We start from the raw sequence: 17460 nt of genomic DNA, 5'->3' as shown, positions 1-17460 counted from the left end.
GTATTACATATGTCACATGTTTGCTCCTTCGCCCTGTATGTTTTGTCATGTGCGCTTAAAGATCATATATACTTTCATGCAGAAATGATTCCCCACGTATTTTACATTCGTTATTCTTCTCACCAAGTAATTTGTCATATGTGTTTTTAGCGCATCTTTACAAGAAACTGTTTTTTTTGCTTCATTTCGTCGGTACGAGCAGTCATGTGTCGTTAACTGTAAGGCAAATGACATATTACATATGTCTCATGTATGCAATTGATAATTGAATTCATAAAGTTTGATTATAGAGAATATGATAATGATATATAATAAGAGTTTTTCTTTACTCTAATTGTTGTTATATTAAATAAATGTTCGTTTGCTTTTTATTTTGATCACGTTACCCCTCTAAAGTAAAGTATATTTGTATAAGAAGTGAAGTGAGACCAAATTTGGCTTTGTTCAACTATAACACCAACGTAAAGAAATAAACGATTTTTCAGTTTGAATTAGTCTTAATTATGCAAATTTAAGAAGAATATCCTGAAAAATAATTCACTATAATTATGGTCCCTCGTTTAGTTCTATTAATTTTATTTGAATAAGCGCGACTCAGGGGGAATGTTAAAGCAGCTTAATACAATGACGGCCTCGGTTGTTTTATTACCAAAACATAATTGTCATACACGTGAAAAGCATTGCTCAAGCAATAGTTTCTTTATACAAAATACATTTAACAAAAGTTTACACCGAGAATAACGCCACTGCACCTTTTTTCGTGCATTAACATCTGAAAAAGCTCTCGCGCTTAAAATGTGGTCTGGTGCTTCTTCAGATAAAGTGCTTCTGCAGATAAAATGCACTTGGAAAAGATGCATTAACTCTCTACACTACAGTAAAAAACAAAATCTCTGTAAATTATCAAAATTTATTTACATAATTTGTCTCAACAACGTGTTAGTTAATGACTATGTTTATCAAATATGTCTCCGTCTAAAGAAAATTTCTTCTTGCAAAAACTATTTACCGCATGAGTTACATCAATACGGGTTTTTTGTTTTCGTTTTTGAGCTAAAGTTGCGGTCTTATAATAAATCTATCAAATTTACACGGTTTTAACACTAATGTGTACTCTCATATGTACTTGAACATAACTTTTATCAGCAAAGGATTTATCACAAATTTCACAGTGATACTCCTTTTCACCAGTATGTATTTTCATATGTCTTGTGAGATTGCTTCTAAAAGAAAATAATTTACTGCATACTTCACAAGAATATTTCTTTTCACCAGTGTGTATTGTCATATGCCCATCAAGAGTACCTTTACGAGAAAATGACTTATTACATATTCCGCATGCATGATGTTTCTCACCAGTGTGTATTGTCATATGTTTTCTTAAGGAACCTCTCCATGAAAATGATTTATCACACATTTCACATGCATATTTTTTCTCACCAGTGTGTATACCTGTCATATGTTTTTGAAGAGTACTTTTTAGTCCAAATGACTTATTACATATTTTACATGTTTGCGTTTTCTCACCAGAGTGCATTATCATATGTTTTGTGAGGTTTTGCTTCAGCGGAAAAGATTTTTCACATATGTTGCACTTATAGTCTTTTTCACCAGTATGTATTGACATATGATATTTCAGATGATGACTACGAGAAAATGATTTCTCGCATATTTCGCATTTAAATCTCTTCTCTTGGAGATGAACTGATGTAATATGTTTATATAGATTAGATTTATAACTAAATAACTTATTACAAAGGTCACATCTATAATCCATGTTTCCGGGACAGTTTGTCATGTCAGAAGAAGCAGGTAAAGATCTATCACAATGTACCTTGAATCCTGTAAAGTAAAATAACATTTCTTAATTTTACCAAAGTTATAATCTTTAACTTCAGACAGCTGTCTTAGAAAACCACCATATGATGTTCCTTTTGATTTCTAAAATACGTAGGGCGTTTAAAATTAATATAACATACTGTAATGTAAATAAAAAATCATTTTCAATGTCATTTAAAAAGTAGCATACATATATTAATATGGCATGAAAGTGTTGTCTAAGTTAGGTTCTGGTTATATTTAAATGGTGGTCCAAAACATAAACAAGAGGGCCATGATGGCCCTAGATCGCTCACCTGACTTATCAAACTCATCCAAACAATTACATAGACAAGCATTCTGACCAAGTCTCATGACAGGTGAGTCAAAAATGTGACCACTACAGTGTTAACAAGGATTATCCATATTTGAGCAGTGCGACCTAGTTTTTGACCCAGGTGACACATATTCAAACTTGACATAGAAATCATCAAAACAAACTTTCAGACCAATTTCCAGGATACTTGGATCAAAACAGTAGCAACTAGAGTGTAAACAAGATTTTTCTATTTTTAGCTCCGGTGACCTAGTTTCACATGCGATTTTGAACTCATCCGAACAATTATCTAGACAAGCATCCTGACCAAGTTTGATGATAACTGAGTCGAAAATGTGACCACTAGAATGTTAACAAGGTTTTTCCATATTTGGGCGGTGTGACCTAGTTTTTCATCCAAGATGACCCATGTTACTTGACTTAGAAATCATCAAAACAAACTTTCAGACCAATTTACAGAATATTTGGATCACAACAGTAGCCACTAGAGTGTTAACAAGATTTTTCTATTTTTAGCTCCTGTGACCTAGTTTTTCATCCGAGATGACCCATGTTCGATTTAATCCCAGCAATGACCTAGACAAGTTTCCTGACCAAGTTTGATGACAATTGGGTCTAAATTGTGACCACTAGAGTGTTAACAAGGTTTTTCTATTTTAAGCTCCTGTGACCTAGTTTTTCATCCGAGATGACCCATGTTCGAACTCATCCGACCAAGTACCTAGACAAGCATCCTGATCAAGTTTGATGACACTTGTGTCAAAAATGTGACCGCTAGTGTTAACAAGGTTTTTCTATTTTTAGCTTCTGTGACCTAGTTTTTCATCCAGGATTACCCATGTTCAAACTCATTTGAGCTATCACCTAGACAAGCATCTTGACCAAGTTTGATGATGATTGATGCAAAAATGTGACCGCTAGAGTGTTAACATGGTTTTTCTATTTTTAGCTCGGTGACCTACTTTTTCATCCGAGATGACCCATGTTCGAACTCATCCAAGCTATCACCTAGACAAGCATCCTGACCAAGTTTGATGATGATTGATGCAAAAATGTGACCGCTAGAGTGTTTATAAGGTTTTTCTATTTTTAGCTCCTGTGACCTAGTTTTTCATCAAGGATGACCCATGTTCGAACTCATCCAAGCTATCACCTAGACAAGCATCTTGACCAGGTTTGATGATGATTGATGCAAAAATGTGACCGCTAGAGTGTTAACATGGTTTTTCTATTTTTAGCTCGGTGACCTACTTTTTCATCCGAGATGACCCATGTTCGAACTCATCTGAGCTTTCACCTAGACAAGCATCCTGACCAAGTTTGATGATGATAGAGGCAAAAATGTGACCGCTAGAGTGTTAACAAGGTTTTTTTATTTTTAGCTCCGGTGACCTACTTTTTCATCCAAGATGATCCATGTTCAAACTCATCAAAGCTATTACCTGGACAAGCATCCTGACCAAGTTTGATGACCTATGTTCGAACTCATCTGAGCTATCAACTAGATAAGCATCCTGACCAACTTTGATGATGATTGAGGCAAAAATGTGACCTCTAGAGTGTTAACAAGGTTTTTCTATTTTTAGCTTTTGTGACCTAGTTTCTCATCCGAGATGACCTATGTTCGAGCTCATCCGAGCTATCAACTAGATAAGTATCCTGACCAAGTTTGATGATGATTGAGACAAAAATGCGACCGCTAGAGCGTTAACAACTAAATGTGAACAGACGACGGACGACGGACAATCATCGATCCTAAAAGCTCGACCTGAGCATGCTCAGGTGAGCTTAAAAGCAACACCATGTAGCAGTTCTTATTAATATTAATTATTTAATTTATAAAAACACCTGATACGAGTACATCACATATATTTTACACAAAAGTCCATTCCACTTGGTAAACTACTCTTCTCCAATCTCCAAACACAAGTTACAAGGTGAGTTGAATTACAAGGTGACCTGTAAAATACATAACAAATCCTTACTTCAAGTAATACATATATAACTTGCAATGTAATACATTACAATCTCTGAAAGAAATCATTCATCTTCTCACATAAGTCATACATAAACATTAATGGATCCCTTTAATATAAAGTAAGTGGAATCTAGTGGCTTACACACTTATTAACTAAACCTTAACATAGAAGGTTGAATATTACAATTTTCATATAAAGTTATCATCTGTTAAATAACAATAATTTAACTCACCAGTGTATGGCACTGTCCACAATTATAACCAACACCTGTACAACTCTCTTAATCGCCTCTTCACACTGTGACTATCAATCAGTAAAACTGTAAATTTAGAGGTTATATAAAAATATGTGATAAGATATTGAAGATATCAAGTGATATTTAGATTTGTTAAAGAAAGTAGTCCCGTACCGCCATTTTGATAGTCATATTCGGTATCTTCTGTCCTTCACGCGTCAAGGATATGACTTTTATAGAAAACGCAATCAATAATTATAACTTACAACTTTTTTATTTATGGACCAAATTTAACGATTATTCGCATTTTATTTCATTTCATTGTAATTAAATATCACATCCAGACAGAAAAAACACTTACTTTATAAAATATAGATCTAAGTCATATTCGGTATCTTCTGTTCTTCACGAATATGATTTTTATATAAAAACCTCGGATATGTATGTCCCAGATAAAAACCCAACAAATATAACTTAAACTTTTTTATTTATGTACCAAATTTAACGATATATTGCATATAAAATCATTTTGTTATTATAAAACACCGTATCAAGAAAAGTTAATAAAAAATCAATTTACAAAAATAAAAGTCATATTCGGTATCTTCCGTCCTTCACGGAGCAAACAGGACGTTTCGGCCCCAAACCAAATCGGCCCCAGTCGAAAAATCGGCCCCTGGACGTTTCGGCCCTTTTCTGCGAGACGTTTCGGCCCCACTATAGTGTATTGCTTGATTGATTAACAACAATTAATTTAATTACAATTAAACAATTATGACACTTTAATTCTTTGAATAATTATTTATTATCTTTTGATCTCTTGAACCATTTAGATATACGTTAATGTTTTTAAAGGTGTAACAAACAATAAAGGCCGGTTACTTACTTATAAAACAAACCACTTAAACTTCTTGATTAAGAAAGTCTGGTCCCCTCACTCTGAGGGTCTTATCAACCAACTAGAAATGGTCCAACGTCGCGCTGCAAGATTCGTGAAACAAGACTACACACGAACAAGCAGCGTCACCGACATGCTTACCGACCCCAAATGGGACACCCTCCAACACCGGCGCAACAACACCAGAACAACTATGTTCTTCAAGATAATGCACAACCTTGTAGATATTATACCAGATCCTCCACTTATCAATGCTAAGACTGTCAGAGGGCACAACCAACGCTTCCGCCAAATCAGAGCACGCACCTCCATCTTCCAAAATAGTTTCTTTCCCGCAACCATCGTGCTTTGGAACAAGCTGCCGCAAGACGTTGTTGACCAGACCAGCCTGGATGCTTTCCAATCAGCTTTGGTCAGCCAACATATAAAATAATAATCACGGAGTTGTTTTTACTCTTTTAATAGAAACTGTAAATAGGGAAACTTTTTATTTTTATTTTGGAAAAAGTCAGTCCTGCCTGCTGCGTATGTATATACAGTTTTTATCCGATTGCGAGTATACTCCTTGCGGAGTGATGCAATTACTTAAGATGATGATGATGATGATGATGATGAAAGTTACTTACAATTTTTCCTTAGAAAACATTATCTTTTGTTCTTAATCAAACTATACGTATTTTTTTTCAAAGTGTAACTAATTAACTGTTTATACATTATGCTAATTGGCAGTATTGTTTTGTGTCTTGCTTCTTTATCATTCAAATAAAATATTATCTATATATGGTTTATAATTTTTTTTGTGTATTATATTTTTTCAAATAAAGTTTATGTTCTGTTCTGTTTTTGTTATTGATTACTTTCCCCTCACCATACTACTGGATAAATATCTGGCATAATTTAGTTTTTATACTATTGATGTGCGCATGTGCAGCAGATGCTCATTTTGAGGCCCGCACAGGGGTACTTTTCTATATTGACCGACTACCGGTAAAGCAGACGACGTTTAAAAAATAGATAAATACTTTTATTTCCTCCAATATTGAAGAGCATAACATATTTCTACAGAGGTGAACATAGATATATACATAAACAAGTATAATACATATTAACAGAATAGTATATCCAATTTAGCATCGTTCATATAGTAAGAAGAGATGCATTAGAAATATTTTACATTAACTACATAAATTATATCAGATATAGAAAACAAAATATAACAAAATAAATGTTAACTTACAATTTGTCTCATGAGGTGTTATTTTTGTCTTAAATGTTAACTAGTATACTATCAAATGTACAAACAGTTATCAAGGTATCATATATTGTTCAGGAGGTAAGTATGAAATATACAGACAAACATTAACTAGTATACTAACCAAGGTATCCTATATATCTCAAGAGGTAAGTATAAAAAATGTACAGACAAAAATTAACTAGTATACTTATCAAGGTATCAATATATATCTCAAGAGGTAAGTATCAAATGAACACACAAATATTAGAGAAAAAAGAAAGTCACTAGTATCAGATATACAGGTTGCGTTGTGTGGATTGCAATATAGTTTGAATGTAATAGTTGAATTTTTTATAATAGTTAACATGTATATATTTAATCAAATATTTAAAGAAGGTATATATCCGTGTGCTTGTGATAAACATCATTATGTCACATAGATTACAGTAATTTAAATTAGAAATAAAAAAAAACACTGCTTACAGCATTAATTTTTATCCTTATAACATTATGTTGGCATATCTGTCACATTTGACAAAAGTCTATGCGGACGAAAACGAAAACGTATAGACTGATGAGATGACAATTACATGATATCATGTTATATATAAATATAGTTATACTATTTAGAGTTGGTTCCTATTTTGTTAGTTTTACAAGTCCTGTATTAGGTATTTATTACACGAGTAAATTCCGCGGCTTTTTGTTCATTATAGAGACCTGGAACTCTATAAGATTTCACAGTCACCCTCCATGTACCAATTTTTTCTAGTTTGTGCGGATCTTTAAGAGATTACGAATAGACTTCGCAACTCTATAATTGCGCAACGCTAGACTGTCATTATCAGATGCTAGCCGGAAACACTGCCAGCATTGTTCCTCAGGTGATAACGCAAGAAGGTCTATAAATGTTGTCATTCCGCATTCCTCAATGACTGAGTCCCACAATCTGATCATATTGTTGTTGTTTACCGTACAGAAGCACATCAAGTGTACGATTTGATTTTCGCAAAGCCTGTTGCATTTTCTACATGTTACAACATATGAATGGGACATAAAACTACCTATACTTTCCATTAAAAAAGAAACATATACGCCGTATTTTTTCTTTTATTTAGGGTTGTTTCTTGATACATACCACAGCGTCGCTGGCAATGAATACTGGATTATTCCACATAACTCACGTCTTGACAGTATTAATCGGTTAAACACGCGTGTAGGTTGCAGTATTTGTAATGGCTGAGCGTAAAGTAACTTTCCATGCATATTTCGAAGGGAATACGCCACTTTCTAAATATGAGTAAAGGACACTTTCAAGATTATATTTCTGCAATAGTCTGTATACATCGGGTATAAATCCACGACTCTGATTGTCAAAGTTCAAATACTTTATCAGTCGCGTAATGAACACTTGTTTTTGCCAAATATTGGCAAGGCAGACGACATAATTGGCCTAAGAAATTTAGCTTTCTGTAGTTTATAATTTCTTCAATACTGTCAATATTTATTGAACTTAATGCAAAGTCAGTGGATGTATGGCGTTTAAATGTTTGCATAAACTTTAACACAAAAAGCGGTGAGACAATTCAAGTGTCCGAATGTCTGATGCTGAGTATACATTCCATAACTCCACAACCGTAGAGGGCCTTTGGGGAGTACGACTGAGCGGTAGATAGTTCTGGATGTTTATTGGGTTTATATGAGCTGGGTGAATGCCCACTATTAACGATACTAAGCAATGTCCCACGTAGTTTGTTAGCAGCATCATAAAACAATTTTCTTTGTGACATATACTTATCACATTCGATGCCCAAGTGAGTGTAATATTCAACCTCATTAATACGCTCACGCCCAATAAAAAAATGTTCTATCCTCACTCCCCTCATCCTCATTGAAGACTATGATCCCACACTTCCCCGCATTGTATCTGTATCTCCCACTGACGAGAGTATTCATTACATATATCTAACATCTTGTCCATACCTCCTTTGGAAAACGATACTAAATACATATCATCTGCAACGGTTGGTGAGCTAAGGTTTAATATTATACATAACAAAGCCATAATCACTTGCTTCCAATTGTTTTATTAATCCGTTGATATAGACGAGGTAGCAGAGTGGGAGAAGTTTTGCCCCCTGACGGGTACCTTGAAGAACAGGGAAGCTGTGAGATATTAATCCTTTATGTCTAACACAACTAGTAGCGTCTCTATACATTTCCCGGATTGAGATAAGCGATGTTTTGTCAATGTTACATTCTATAAGCTTATAAAATAATCCTTGGTGCCATATACAGTATCAAACGCTTTTTCCCCATCCAAGAAACATACGTATAGTTTCGAAAAGTGTTCCCGGCAAAAAAATACACTCTCTCGAAGCACGAACGAGGTCATCAGACAAACCCCCCAGTTGTTCCTGGAAGCCGCCCTGTTGCATATTTAACGTACTGAGAATTACGTCCTTACATCTGGATAACAAGATGAGTTCATATACTTTAAGTATCACCGACGAAAGAGTGATAGCCCGATAATTATTCGGGTTATCTTTGCGTTTATTACCGCCCTTATGTAACGTTATTATAACGCCACGCTTAAGCTTATCGGAATATATCCTAAGCGGAGCATAAATGTGAAAAGGTTGGCCAAAACTCTGAAGCAATGTCTTTAGGCATAAATCAAATGTTCATAAAAGGACCCACAATCTTGCCCCACATGCTTTACCTTTGGTAGGGACATGATAGCAGTGGACAACTCTTTTCGGGTAAAACACGTACATTTTTATCAGGTTCAATATTACTAAAGGTTTCATCCACAACAGTACATACCTCTGTTTGAATCTGTCGTCAAAATCCGGTGGATTCCCTTGGGTGATAAAAATTTTTAAAATAACGTCCCCCAGTGCTCTGTGAGTTTTTCACCCAACGGTACGTATAACCCCCATTATCATCAAATTTAACTCCGGAGCTCACCTTACATTGTGTCTGTCTTTTCTGGAAACTAACAGCTTTCCCAAGGGAATTGGTTCGAATCTAACTTTCGGCTTGTTTCTGTCCAATTCCTTGATCCATTATTTTTAGATGCTCAGCTGTACAAATTTCTCATCATTCGTCTAAATTATACGTTTGGCCGATTTATATTCAACATAACTTATGTGATTGTCACCACGTGGTCTTTCCCTTCAAAGGGGACACCCCATTTATCCCCTCAAAACTGTCATTTTCTTATGGAAGGTTTGCGAGTTCGACATTCAAAACGGTTTCAAATGTTTCTTAAATATTTTTCTTCGGTAAAGATTGTGATGCACTATCCAATACTTTCTTGTGAAAGTAGTATACGCTATACAACTCCTTCACGATCCAGATCAGTCATTTCAATATTTAACAGATCTTTATCGGATGAAAGAAGAGACCGGAACTGTTCTATACTCTCATCTTGAAGGCTTTTTTCCAATTCACATTATATAAATTTGAACTGTTTTTAACATTCAAAATATGTTTCAATATGCACATAAAAAAGAAGCTATAATCCGGCCTGTGTCTAGAAACAATTTAAACAATTATCATCTAAATGATTTCACAAAATGATACTAAATCTAAAACTTCTACTGGTAGACATATATAATCTATCAATGTATGATAAATATTATCGTATGAGACAATATGAGTTTCTGGCACCTAAACAAATCGTAGCGTATTCACAGCACATAGATTAACAATCAGACATAAATCGCAACAATAACATACGACGAAAATTGGTCGCATTGCATTCCACTGTGCATTATAATCGCCAATGAATACAGTCACACCGTGTTGTGAATACATGTTATACAAATCGTACAATTTATCAATGTAAGTTGAAAATTGCAAAGTTTGAATGGTTAGTGCATGGCAAATATATCTGAAAAATAAACATATATTGGTTATTTGAGATCTGCACTTGAAATACCAGCGATCCTATCATCATCAATACATAAAGGTGTTACAATATTGTCAAATCGTTTGTGCCATAAAATTGCAACACCTCCTTTACCAGATCGTAATCTCGGATTAACATCAAACTATTACAAACTGCATGATAATTATAATCCATGCTTATACTATCAATAAAATGTAAATTGTGGGGCATTAACCAGTGCTCTGAAACTCCACAAAAGTCAATATGTCTATGTTTAAGCATACCGGTGAGATATGAGGCACTTGACATTAACCCCCGTTGCATTCCAAGTCATTATGTTAATAGCCATTTTATAATTTGTTTACACATATAAATAGTAGCCATATGAAATGACATTTATTGGATAACAGTTAGTCAATATCACTTAGAATGCGATAACGATTTATGTTACTGTTTTTCCCGACATTGAAACTGTGACGACCGAAACGCCCTAGAAGTGTCGTTTTTCATCTGCGAACTAGAAGCGTCCGCGTTCATGTTCCTGATCTTCGGCGGGCGTCCCTTGACATCCATGGAATACATCGCACGTGTGAAGGCCAGAAACCGTTTTTCATTACAAGATCAGAGTATTTCATCGGCTGCAATATTCAGCCGGACAAGCAATTTATTACGACTTTTACGCATGGGAAATGTACGAATCGTGAAAACCTTGGGTCCACAATCAGGTTCTATATCACGAAAATGAAATCCACCATTGGATATAAAAGCACTTAGTCTATCAATATCCAGTGTATTTTTAAAAGCCAATTAAACAAAATGTTTCGTGTGTCTACGACTTTGAAATTTGAAACCCGTTGGAATGCATATCGTTTCTAACTGTTATACGTGTCGGTATCGGCTTCGGAGCCTCTATCTTATCAACTATGAGTATTGGCTCAGACTCAGATCTTGAGTTGTTTTGTGTACGGTCAGTTCCCGTGCATAAGGTTGTGTGCGCGACTTACTTGTATCGCGTTGTCATTGGGGCATCGGTCTTTCGAAATTAACTACATCCGCGTACGACGGCGGGTCAAAAGTCCGGAGCACTTGACAGCAAATTAGAATTTTCATCTGTACTTAAACATGTAACGATATCATCTCCAAAAACACGGTTTATTATAACTCAACAGATTTGAAAATTGGTGTCATGTGTAGTTTGGTTTCCTGTTTAAAGGGGATATTAAAAGGCATTGATAATCGTGTATGTGGTCTTGAAGATTTTATAGACTCTAATGAGTTACTCTCTGTCTCTAAATTAAACATATGCGAAGAGAACCATAGTTCTAAAACAATAGATCCGGAGCCCTGTGGGCACAGTCATTTTGCGTTGAGACCACTGCAAGTATGACGGGAGTACAAAGCTCGCATCAACTGAATACCACTCACGCTAAATCTGTTGGAGGGCTGGCTACTACTACAGATGTTTCGTCACACGCTATATCTATAAAAAATAGATGAAATTCGGACTCACTTTTGTCTTGCTAACTCAGAAAAAAGGCTGATTACACAATTGTGATCTTTAAGTGGAATGGATTGAAACTCTGATGTTAAATGCTCCTTTTATATGTTAATGTGTAGGTTGAATACCACTAAATTAATTTCTTCTTCACTCTGTTAAGCTAAGCAAATATAAATTTGAATCACTAATACTTTAACTACATATTTCGTTATACGTTAATAAATGATAATGCATGTGTTTTTACGTAAAAATGATTTATATCTTAAATGTACATAGTACGTTGCATATAAATATCGTGTTATCATACATATTCATTATACTAACGTAATGCTCAACAATTTTGGTAACAAATACTTTTTATTTGACATAAATGAACAGCAAAGAAATAATAAAATGTCTAAACATGTTATTTGACGTTTTAACTTACTAATTTTAAGAAGAAAAACAAAGAGCCGGAATTATCTACTCGCGCGCGTTAAAAATATCCTTTTTATGTACCTCTTCCAGGGCCTCTCAAAATTACCCGTCTTGTTTCTAAATATAACTTTTATGGTGATACCGGAAAATCGAAGAGCTGAAGTTTATTATGGTGCAAGATTCATCAGAATACGTAAACAAATAAATGAAATATGCCCCCAAAACACTGATTTTCGGCCGAGTTTATCTCCCAAACCAGTAAATATATATATTAATTGATTAATTTTTTTTGAAATGCTATTAATATATCGGTTTAAAATACAGTACTTATTCTGGGGCCGATTTGGTAAAGGGCCGAAACGTCCGGGGCCGAAACGTCTTTGGTAGTTTGGGGCCGATATGTCTTGGGGCCGAAACGTCTCGAAATCTTCACGGATATGACTTTTATAAAACAAAATTCGAATATAACTTATAACTTTTTTATTTATAGACCAAATTTAACGATATTTTGCATGTAAAATCATTTTATTATTATAAAACATCGTATCAAGAAAAAATAATAAAAAATATTTACTTTGTAAAATAAAAGTCATATCCGGTATAAACTTTAAATACCTTTAAAGTCATATCCGCGGATATGAGTCATATCCGGTATTAAGACATACCGTAAATTCTATGTATGAAAATAAGTTACCAAAAGCTCACGAGTAAATTAACACTCATTACCAAAAATGGATGTAAACAACAGTAGGTCAAAACATACCTATATACAATTAATCCATTTCACAATACACTTAACCTATTCAACATATAAACGAAAATAAAACAGCCAGTAGATGCAACACATCGGTATCAACACATCTACCCTCCAAAAACTTGAACTAAACTCAGCCAAGCGGAAACGATGCAAAAATTGAATCTAAAATCTAATATATTTACCAAACACAGAATAACCCTGATAAAACTCGGACCTGTCACAAAAGTGTTACATCTTAACTGGCATATGAATGTTACAGTTTACAATTTTACTTTTAATTAAAAACCTAAGATATTATAAGAATCTTACACCGGGGCTGGCCGGTCCAGACCGGAATATCTAGCTCGAGGTACTGTTTTGAACGGCGGTAACGGAGGCTCTGCCGAATTTTCCCCGCTGTAAAACAGTCATCCCGAGGAAGGGTAGATATTCCTGTCCTGTACCAACAACCGGGTGTTTGATTTCCTTTTTCTTTTCTTTATAACATATTCAAATTATTTTCAAACATTAATTACAAAAACGGATATTTCTTATAACGCACTTTTGACTTATAAGTAGCGTATGAACTGAAAATTTCATTCATAAACGGGAAATTACAGTACGTCAATGCGCTAAGAACGCAATTCATTCATAAAAAAGGCTCGCGTCAATGACGTCATTGTAAAACACGCGAAACTTGTCTTACATGGGGGTGTAAGATAGAGTTTTTAAAGCACCGGTGTAAACCCGGTAGATAATCCTGTCTGATATGCAAGAAAACGATGTATCAAATAATGAATAAGTACAAATTGCTGTTTATTTAAACACGAGTATCGAATACTTAAATGTCGATGCATTCGACGTCCGGATAATCAAATGTATCTTTTTAACTATTAATATTTATTTATAATTATCAATAAAATATATTTACCTAAGTGTCTGTTGTTTTCTATGCAGATAGATAGATCGAAATTTAATATAAATATTTCCTTTTTATGAACGTTAATGTAAAAATCATTGAGATCAATGTTAACGCGCACGTGCAATACATTACAGCAAAGAAATAATGTTTTTAATTCTGTACATAAATGCCGCTCACATTCAAATATCAAAACTGTCATGCCGCGAAAATATGTTGGTAGATAATATCACATTAATGACTCTTTTCCGTTCAATATTTTTCTAAATTTTATTCATACCCGAAAGTATGACCTTTCAAGTGTGTACAGTTTGATGTAAGTAATAGAAAGAGCACCGAAACACGAGGCTATCTGATTTGTACGAGGGGGCGTAGCCCCCGAGTATAAATCAGATTGTCGAGTGTTTTGGTGTTCTTTCTCTTTTGTATCATAGTCAAACATGAAAGCACGTTCCCTGTTGTCATAATATGAAACCCCAGAAAAAATGAACCAATGAACGAGCATTTGAATATGATATTTCTGCCTCTTTCCCTTTCTCTGCCGTCACAATAAGTAAACCCCAGCAAAAATGAACCAATCAACGGGCGTTATCTGGATAGCGGGTAACTGATACCTGCACTCCAGTTACCGCACTGTGCATGTATATGTATACGATTTAACTCTGACACTTTTTCAACAGAAAGGTCCCCAAACTATGATACAAATTGGCTTTGCTACACTGAGATAATACATAGTCACTGGTTGACCTGGTTTGCACAAAAGAACACATGGTTATGGTTGTGATACTGTTTGGGAGCAGTTGACCTAGCAATGAATGGAAAAGGTGTGGCTAAATGTTCCGCTACGAAAAACCGGAAAGGTCCATAAGTTGGACAGATTAGAAAAGAGGAAATTAGCGAGTAAGTGAAATAATGATGCGATAATTGTTATTGTGTTACATAAGTTGTCAAAAAGATGAACTTAAAATATATCGCAAGAAGATCGTTACGAATATAACAATTCTGTAGTGATATGGCTAAAGCATAGAAAACAAAAATGATATTAATAAGGACATAAAAGTTTAACTAATGACATTGTTTATTCACTATAAAATAAGAAAAAACTTGTGTACATATTTTGTTTTTATAATAACTGATTAGATAAAATGAAAACCTAGTTAACATTTTAAAATGCTGCAAGCTCTGCTCGGTTGTATACTTGAAATCATATAAAAAGTCAACCGCCCGAATGTACTACAAAACTGCGCACGTCACAACACACATGAAGCACGTCACACCACACATGAAGCACGTCACGCCACACATGAAGCACGTCACATCACACATGAATTTAACAAAGGACATCATTTTGGAGTGTGCTGTTTTAAACCGTTATTTACATTTGTCATATTTCTATTTTTAATATAATTTATAACATCTAAGCAAATGTCCATTTGCTTTATTGTCGATTTTATCAAATTAACCACTTTTATTTTTTATCAAATCTTATTTCAAATATGCATATCAAGATTTGCGATCTATAGTAATGTCTGGAAAATTTCGCATTAAATAACTACATCACACAATATTTACTTATTTATTTATTAGTTTATTACAGTCTCATCAATGTACACAGTTAAAATACATATAAAATACAATATAAATGCACATTGCCAATCTATAAGATTTACAAGAGACTAAAGGTTGACTTACTATTTACATATAAAATTCTAAAAATCTAAAATACCCTTGCTAATTTAAACCAGAGTTGTGAAGAACATATGATAAAATGAATCTACTGATGTAATTTAAAATATTGAGGTAGCAAAGTACTTCCAAAAATTCTATATAGAAATTATGTTGTGGTTAAATTTAATCAAAATCAGGTTTAGAAGATTATTAGCAAAGGTATTTTCTAAATAGTACATGTATATCTAAGAACACATAAAAGTTATTTAAAATAATGTCAGTTGTATAAAATTAGTTTTCTTCTATTCAATATGTTAAAACAGGTTTTGGCAGTTAAAAAATACAATGTCTGCATTTGAGAGAATATATCCTACTTTATCAATGTCTGAGAGGGCATCAAAACCATCGTTTAGCATTTGTGCTTCTCGAATCAAGTCGTTACGAATGGAATCATATAGAGGGCAATATAATAATACATGCTTTTCATCCTCTACAATAGTTTGACAGTGGGAGCACAATCGTTGTTCCACTGGCAGACCATTGTAGCGTCCTAACTCTATACCAATTGGAGCTGTGCCACTGCGAAATTTAGCTAAGGCACCCCTGTGTGACCTGTTCAAAATTAACTTACAATAATTTTCAGTTTCAAAGTTATTCTTGAATGTTTTATATAATCTTAATTTGTTTCTACCAGAGCCATTTCGGCCTGATTCTTGATTAACAGTACAGTTCCAATTATGAATGTAATCTTCCAGTACTTTAGGCAATATAATATTAAACAACTCTTGTTTTTGTATCGGATTTTCAACATTGCAAAATCGTTCCATATTATACTTCTTAAACAACGTACAGACTTAAAAACTCCAAATTCTTACATCTGTTACCTGACTTATTACTTGCCTATAAAAATATTTGTTTATTTAACCTCCCTATATTCATATTACTTAATCGACTCCAACTTGCTAAAACAGTTTTCCAACAAAAATATATTAAAGGTTTCCAACCGATATCTCCACAGACTGCTGCATTTGGAGTATATCTTCCAACATTCAAAAAGTAGCGTGCAGCTCTATTCTGCACAGCATTAATACAAGAGAAAGTATCACAGCCCCAAACAGACGATGCATATGTGATAACTGGAACAACAGTAGCTTCGTACATTTTTGTATATGCTTCATAAGGAATACCTCCAAAAACTCTAGTTTTAGCAATTAACATTCCTAATGCTCTATGAGCAGCCTGAGCAACAGTTTTAGCTGTAATAGAATAATCAAGGTGTTCGGTCAAAACAAGACCGAGATATTTGTACTGTGTAACATAGTTTAAAGTTGTATCTCCTATTTTAAATACATAATCTGAACAAGTTAAAGATGGATTTCTAAAGTGAAGAATGTTAGATTTTAGTGGGTTAACATTCAAATGGTTTGTAATACACCAATTATGAAGAACATTTAACATACTTTGAAGATCATTTTCACTTTCTGCTATAAGAACAATATCATCGGCATATAACAGGATTGGTACGTTCTCTAATTTCATTTAAATATGCCCCTATTGAGCATACTACAGTTTGTAAGATTAAAGAAGACTTTAGATTAAATCAGACAATTTAGAATTTATAAATTATCAGGCTATTTGTAACTGCAAATTAACTTATCGTTTCTAAGAAAACGATTTCTATTTTTAAATGTTCTTTAACACCATCTTTTCTCTTAACCAATCACTTATTTGAATCAATGAAATAAAATAAGTCATTTTAAAGGTTTGATACAAAGATTGGCCAGATTCAGCTCTACTAGTCATTTTGCCTTCCGTTTTATCTATAA

General features: G+C 34.0%; 1 long non-coding RNA gene across 1 annotated transcript; it reads right to left on the bottom strand.

Moving 5' to 3' along the window:
• Positions 1-1630: 1630 nt before the first annotated feature.
• Positions 1631-13212, bottom strand: LOC132734853 (uncharacterized). Its single transcript, XR_009626377.1, has 4 exons — positions 13075-13212; positions 4367-4453; positions 4004-4114; positions 1631-1842 (listed from the first exon to the last, which is right to left on the bottom strand). It is a non-coding gene; the product is annotated as an uncharacterized LOC132734853 (long non-coding RNA).
• Positions 13213-17460: the final 4248 nt, after the last annotated feature.

This window comes from Ruditapes philippinarum, unplaced genomic scaffold, assembly GCF_026571515.1.
Source record: "Ruditapes philippinarum isolate M1 unplaced genomic scaffold, ASM2657151v2 ctg5870_1_1_1_1, whole genome shotgun sequence".
In the NCBI taxonomy this organism is placed as follows: domain Eukaryota; kingdom Metazoa; phylum Mollusca; class Bivalvia; order Venerida; family Veneridae; genus Ruditapes; species Ruditapes philippinarum.
Note: the sequence above shows the minus strand (reverse complement) of the source record. Positions and strands in the feature narration are given on the sequence as shown.